General features: G+C 39.2%; 1 long non-coding RNA gene across 3 annotated transcripts; it reads left to right on the top strand.

Annotated features, from left to right (window-relative positions):
- The first annotated feature begins 1,889 nt into the window (after positions 1-1,889).
- Positions 1,890-6,235, top strand: LOC147052320 (uncharacterized). 3 transcript variants are annotated; one of them, XR_015066965.1, is made up of 4 exons: positions 1,890-2,059; positions 2,221-2,297; positions 5,109-5,275; positions 5,397-6,235. It is a non-coding gene; the product is annotated as an uncharacterized LOC147052320 (long non-coding RNA). The 3 variants fall into 3 exon arrangements; XR_015066964.1 differs by lacking the exon at positions 2,221-2,297; XR_015066963.1 differs by lacking the exon at positions 2,221-2,297 and having other exon boundaries at positions 5,090-5,275.
- The last annotated feature ends 1,380 nt before the right edge of the window (positions 6,236-7,615 follow it).

Here is a 7,615-nt window from a genome sequence, read left to right as displayed (position 1 = left end):
AAGGGTTGTATCAGCTTCACCTTTTATTCTTTATACCTGCCCTACTTGAATGATGTCATTAGAAATACATTCACTGTATAGAATTAATCTCTTATCAGTTTTAAAGTCATTTACATTTGCAGAACTATCCTATCATTTTATTTTGTGCTGGTAGGAATAATTTGATGGTATTGTTGAGGCGTTTTACTGGCTGCAACTCCTTGGTCATTAATACTTGCTAGAATCCCTTGCATGATTGTTTGTCGCACTTCCTGGCATGTGTAATATGTCGCCCAATCCGCGCAACGGGAAAACGCTGCTCGGTTTTCTGTTTATGGGCTGATGTAAGATGCTTTTACATGTGACATGGTAAAATTCAATTCTTTTAAATGACACATCACATATGTTGCAAAAAATTAACATACTATCGAATAAGTTGATGTTGCCAGAAATTCATCAGCAAAATTACACAGCAAATACTGAATAAAGTTATTCTAATGGGGAAATTAAGCAAGTTAGAGCTGAAATGGGCAGGAGGAAACTCTGTGGTGGTCCAGTCTTTCTAAGCAAAATAAATAGAGGCTGAAGAGTTTATTTTCACTCGGGCTGAAAGGGGGAAGGGGGGTCTGGAGTGAAGGGGAGACAGGAGGGGGTTGTAAGAGAGAGAAAACGAAGGGGGAAAGTAGTTTATTTTATTGTGGCAAAATGGGTTTGCTTTAACTCTGTGCTGTTTGGAGTTAGAGTTAGCCCCCGTGTGCACCATGCTCAAAGTCAGGCAAAATAGACACAAGATAAAGGAAAGTTGACACAATGACATGAGGCTGAAATACAAGAAGGTACATTTGAAATTTGAAGAAAACTGGAAAAAAAAAAAAACAATGGCAAACTTGTGTTGGTCCTTATTGCTAAAGTTTTAGGGGAACAAAATGAGAACGCAAATAAATCCCAAACAAAGTTTCCTAGTGAGGCTCTCTGGATTGAAACACACCCGTTATTTCCCGAGTGTGAATGAGTACATCGTAAGGAGTCAAGAGTGTGAATGAGTACATCCAAAGGAGACTCCGCTGATGACGCATTTACAACGTTGACGCTGCTCCCCTAATTAATCCCTGCATCTGTCAAATGGCAACAAGGCTTCTTTGTGTGTTACAACTAATCACAGATCAAAGGTCTCAGATTTTTTTGGTATATGTACAAATGGACTTAATTATGGAGTTGTTGCCATAGTTGTGACAAAACACATACACATGCGCGTCCAGTCACATAACCATTAAAGCTGCGGCAATTCAAACAATTCAAATATTAAGCACTCGTCATTCATAGTTTTGAAAAACATATCCCAGAAACAATGTCAAAATAATTCTTAGAATCTGAAGTTAACATGCATGCTTGTGGGAAAATACCGCCCATGTGGAGGACAAAATTAGCATCAAACTAACATTTTAAAGGATTTACTTCTTAATGGTAGACCCATGAAAACATGCCAACGTGAATATGGGTCTTAATTAGGATGAAGCACAGACAAATTTTGGTTGTTCCCAATGATCTCTCAGCAACAGAGTGCAATGGTGGGTGGCTGTTGTTGCTGGAGCCTTCAGATTACCGTTCACTATTGGCACCAATCCACCTTACCCTGAACAGTTGAGCCTCATACCCTTTGACCTTTGGATGAAATATCCCTACAACACAACATGGCATATGCTCTTTGTGCTTTATCTCACCAGACCTGCGAGGAGAGGATGAAAGCAGTAAAACAGATTGACAAGCTGCAACCGAGCAGCTCAGGTCTTCACATGAAAGCTGAAAAATTGTCATTTGAAGTACCGTTTGTATGTGTGAATCAGTCCTTGGCCAGATATACATTAGCAAGCCCATGAATGCTGTCTTATCACTAACATAACAGCCTAGGCATCCTGAAAGACGGCACTTTAGAATGACAGCACTGAGACAAACAGTTCCCTTTATAGTGTAAAGAAGGAAGCAGGCTTTACAAATAATGGATGTCGGCGAGATGCGGAGCAGATACTAGGTTTCTCTATTGGTGTGCTCCCGGTGAAAATCAGGATGGTCCCCCTGGTTGGTATGTGTCACGTTAGAATCATAGTGTTACTTGAGTGCGTTCTTTAATATGTTTCAAATTTTGCTTTGTCAAAATGAAGCCTACCTGCCAAGAACATTTTTTGGATTTGTTTGCTATTATAGTACTAAACTAATGTAACAGACCTTTTTGCATTTGCTCAGGGTGCACACCAGTCCAGTCAGCTGTTGTAGCTCACCCAGGACCCAACAGAGCAACCACTATAGAAAATGAATAAATGGTTGAGTATTTGTTGATTACTTAAGGTGCTGATTTAGATTTGAATTCTTCAGCCATGTCTGGCATCTGTGCTGTTTAACTGTTAAGTTCTTGTAAATTTTTCAAAAAATACACCAAATAGACAAACACCTGAAGTGTTCAGATCCTAATTCATATGAGGTTTTTCAGGTAGTTCTGTGACTGGCGCCCTGAAGTGAACTTTAGATTTCCAGAGAATACATGCTACACTATACATCAGCCTTTAAGTGCAATTAGCTTTGGTAAAGGAGTATGGGGAATCAATCAAAGGGGCGGCAGTTATTGGGTTAATGCTTTAGTGTTTTACACAACGAATTATGGTTGTCCAACCAACAAATCAGCTAAAGTCTTAAAGTTGTATTGATGATGGCTGTATTGTATGTCAGACATAAAAGACATCCGAGATCATTTTTGTTGCGTCATAGCCTTATATTATATACTTTATGGGCTACACAACAGCCTGTTGAATAGTAGGTCATTTTCAAATCAAAGACTAATGAAAACTGTTCAAATATTTTAATAAGATGAATGGTCATACAAATTGCTCGCAATATCTTTTTTTTTTTTAAATCGGGCTACAATGTGCGAGGTTAACGCCAACCTATCATGGACAAACACCTTCAAATCCTTAAAACAGGATTATGCATAATATTGAAGATCAGAAGATTAGCTTTTTTATTACGGCCATTTCAGACCCATAATTAAGCATTAATATAAGATCATTAAAAAGTGACATGTTGGCCTATTGTGTAAGACGAACAAATTCTAATTTAATAAAGGAACGCTTACATAAATTAACAAGAGTGTGTTAAAAGCAGATTATACAAGCTTTTGTTCTCAGGTTCATTTACAGTTCATGACCAGGTTTGGGATTGATAATGGTGCTTAACATGCTCCATATGACAAGTGGGGTAACTTTTGGTGTGTACATAGGTAAAAGTTTAGCCTGAAAATGACGATTCTCCCCACCAAAAAAACAAAACCGATAATATAGCATTATCATTTTTAAATAATTTTGTAGTTTTTTTTTAACATTACACACTATCTAATACAGTTAAATATGAGGTCATGTAGCATAATAAAATATAGATTTATTGGGAACAAACAAGATGGATGAATGGTATCAATATGATATCAAACGACCACACAAATCATTGCTTCATTTATTTCTCATTTAATATGATCCACCACTTCACCACCACGACCTCCCAGTTTAAAGCAACTGGGAACTCTGTGTGAGTAGAACCATTAACAGGGCACTCTGATAACAGAGACTCTTTGAAGCCAAGCACAGGAAGGCAAGGGTTGTAAAGAACCACAAACAGACTTCCTGTCTTTGGTGCACGCTCGTGTATGTGTGTTTTACTGTCATTGGCCTCTCTCAAAGCACCAGTTCAGGTCAGGAGTGTTACGCCAAGAGTGTGCCTCAAAACTGCGAAACGTGCACAGAGCTAAAGGTGACCCAGAATTAGAGTGTAGTGTAACCATATGTGGCACATGTAAAATGGAAAGCTGGGACATAGAGAAACAAGTGTTCCCTAAGTAGGGGTAGAGGATCGATGCAAAAAAATGATGATATCGATACCCAACTAGAGGTGGAGTATTGATCCAAATATCTATGGTATTGATATTAACTCAGCGTCAATATCAGATCGATTACTAGGGTGAGAACATCGATACTGAACTTTCAGTTTCATCTTGTTTTTTAATGCACAGAGTGGCTTCTTTATTATCAAAAATTTGGATGATAGTTAAATTAATTACTTTTTTTTCCCAGAATGATGGCCTAGAAGAGTTTTTCATGTAATTATGATAGTTGAGATTTCACTGCTGTGTTAGCATAGGTTAGTGACAGTCTTCAGAGTATTGACTTATGCACACAATTTTAGCCACAGAGACAACCGTGATCTTTATACACCTGACATTTAAGGTTTCATTTTTGTATTAACTATTAGTAACCATGACAACACATGATTATTCATCTCCATCATTAACCAGGTAAAGACTATATCATAATATGTTGCCAGTTGGCAAGCATATGGTACATGCTCTTGTTATTGGGGGGGTTGGGGGTGAATGCATGTGGCCCAGAAGTTGACATGACCTCAAATAACACTCAGCAGTTGCCCAGACATCAGCCTGATGTGTTGGGGGAAAGGAGGTGGGAAGCAGGGAGAAAGTTATCCTTTAAAGCTGCTTCAGTTCTGCACAGTGGACTGGTGTTAGTTGTCGCCGTGGCAACAATACCACAACAAGAAGGGTGGGGTGTATCTGTTTCTGTCTTTTAACACAGCTCACACACACTGACAATCTGCACTGAAGCATACATTCCTACAAGAGCTCCACTAATGGGAGTTAACCCTCTCAAAGCAAATCAATACAAATTTAATCATCATTCCTCTGCTTTCATTGCATTTTTGAAAGTGAACGATGAGGATTGAGGAGTGCCGTGCAACTTGTAGAAATTCTGAAGCAGCTCCGAGAGGAACACAGAACATGGATGTGAAAGGTGTTTTCCTCTCTGGGTCAAGGGTTAAATCTATCCATTACTACCAAATCTCCACCTCAGCTGGTTCTCTGTGGAAGAATGCATTCAATGTTCATCATTGGTATATAGGAGCTTTTCATTTGAAAACGTCCGACATATTTTGGACAAGAATTTAGTTTTGAGCGATCCAAATACTTTTTATTACCAATCCATGGACAACGGGGATCGGCGAATAGTGACCCCGCCTGAAGTAACCCTCATATTTTTTCTCTCTCCAACTTACGCAGAACATTTCTTCTACTCTAGTTGATCAGTTGTAAGGTGTAATATCAATCCGAGATGGAAGACATCGCTGACTCGAGCCTCGAACCAGAAGAAGAATTTCTCCATCAGAGAAGGAGAGAGAGCATCATGGCATAAAGGTTCTGGCTCAGCCTTCTCCAAGTCGTGTCATTCCAAACAAAGCCTGTTAGGTACCTACATTTTTCATCACCTCATACACTGTCTTCTTTTTCAACTTGTCCCGTTCATTGTTTTTCCTGCTACTTCACCTTCCCTCGTTTACCCGCATCTCTTGTGCTCTCCAACATCCAGGTGCCTTGGCAGTTGCAGGCTCCTTAGCAGCACCACGCACCGACCCTTCTCCAGCGGCACATGCTCTGCAGCCAACCTCTGACCTTGCTCAGGCGGTGCAAGTTCCGCAGCCGCAATCAGACCTTTCTTCGGCGGTGCAAGACCCACGGCCATCCTCCAAACCTGCTTCGGTGGTGCACGTCTTGCCACTGCCCTCCGACCTTTCTCTGGCAGTGCACAATGTTGATACTTGGCAAAATCCTGCTCGCCACGCGACACATTTTTTTCTCCCCCTACAAGAACCAAGCATGTTTTTGGTATGTGGGAGGAAACTGGAGTGCCCGGGGGAAACCAACGCGGGCTCGGGGAGAACATGCAAACTCCACACAGGGAGGGCTGGAGGTGGAATCGAACCGGCACCCTCCTAACTGAATCATAATAAATCTTTGTGTTGATTTTTGTGAAAAGGTGCACAAAATGAGTTCTTACGTCTAATGTTGGTTTGCTATTAAACCTTTTTGAGAGGCTGAAGAAAACAAGAAATCACCGCACAGATAATCATGGTTGTCTTCATTGACCAATGTGTTTGAGCAACACCCTGCTTGTCATTTTAAATACCTTATTATAATTCCATCCTCTTAACATTTTTGGCATATTGGCTGGACTGTGACATTCTCTTTTTCTCTTGCTGAAGATTATAAAATAAAAAATGCTTCACTTAGAGAGTTCCCACGGAGGCATACTGTAATCATTGATCTAAAGTTGCAATGTATTTAGGAGCATAAAACACATGTTACCAATTTGACGGTTAACCTCAAGCAGGAGAGAGAAATGGAATCTAATGAAAGTCTCATCCACGGTGTCACACCCAAATCAAATTGTTTTATATATGTGCGCTGTTCGTAACATAATCTCACAAGCTACATGACATGGCATCGTTGCCTGTTTTTGGAGTCTGAACTGTCGAGGTTTACTAAACTTAAAAAGCATGCCAGGAAATGGAACAGATTTGTGATTCAACATCTGAGACATGCTGATGAATACTATCCAAACGTTGATACACTTCAATGTCTTAAATGCTCCACCTATATATAATCTCTGATCAGATGAGCGCATTAACGTCTCATATGCACACTAAGTATCTAATACAATTATGTAAGATAATTTAAAAACAATTATCACATTAAAAAACAAAAACTGGTTATTTTCAAGTTTCTGTGAACCTTACTGTGGTAGATGTAATTTGTAACCTTGACAAATAGTAATCCCAAACCCCCCAGGAGTGGTGCTGGCCCATCACCACTTTGCAACCGTGTTTTCAGTTGCCGGTGCTAAAGAAAAAATAGAATAAATCACACACAATGAAAATATCTTAATGCATTCCTATACATAGCCATTGCGTTTTTTTTTTTGTTTTTTTTTAACCAATAGCTCTCTGGAGTGCCTGCCCACCCATGAAGTGTGAAATTAGACAAGTTGTTGACATGGTGGGGGTAGGGGCATATTTGTGTTTGGCTGTGAGTCCAGCTGTGCCAAATACCTATGTCTGCAGATTAATTGACAAGTGTAATTTGGCATCTTGCTGATAAAGTGCAAAATATTGGTGTAATTAAAATGTATATATATATATTTTTTTCAAATTGCCTCCTAAAACAGGAGCTTGTTATGACAGGAGGAACAAACCAAATGTAGAATAAAAAACATCAATAAATAAGATAATAATAACAAAACAATAATAATAATAAATAATAAATAGTACTAAACAGACTGTATATAAAATTGTTAAAATGGAATGGAATCAAGGGTCAGATGATTAGTTTAAGGATGGTTAAAAGGAGACAACTGGTTGGATGACAACATTTCTTTGTTGCAAATGCAGCAATTTCATGGTGCTTTCAAATGATCTAACGAGAATGTGAAGAGCATCACTGCAATTTGTTTTGTGTTAAATTCTGGAACACCAAAAGTGAGTCATTGTTAGTGATTGTTTTAAATGGGACCAACTTCAAACATGAAATTGTCAGAAATGTTGCACACTCGGGGACACGCTCACACTAAAGGCATAAAACAATGTTGTGAAGACGGCCCTTTGATAACTTTTCAACACCCCTACACATCTGTTGCCTTTTATCCCATGACAATTGGAGGTAAAAATTGTGCATTGTGGCCCGACAAAGACAGCTGAAAGTGACACAGGTGGACCCTAAGTGTATTTTTTCACACTATGGGGTTAAAAAAAT

The sequence above is a fragment of the Syngnathus leptorhynchus genome, chromosome 8, assembly GCF_054491065.1.
Source record: "Syngnathus leptorhynchus isolate UIUO chromosome 8, UIUO_Slep, whole genome shotgun sequence".
Lineage (NCBI taxonomy): Eukaryota > Metazoa > Chordata > Actinopteri > Syngnathiformes > Syngnathidae > Syngnathus > Syngnathus leptorhynchus.
This window is presented reverse-complemented; position numbering and strand designations above follow the sequence as displayed.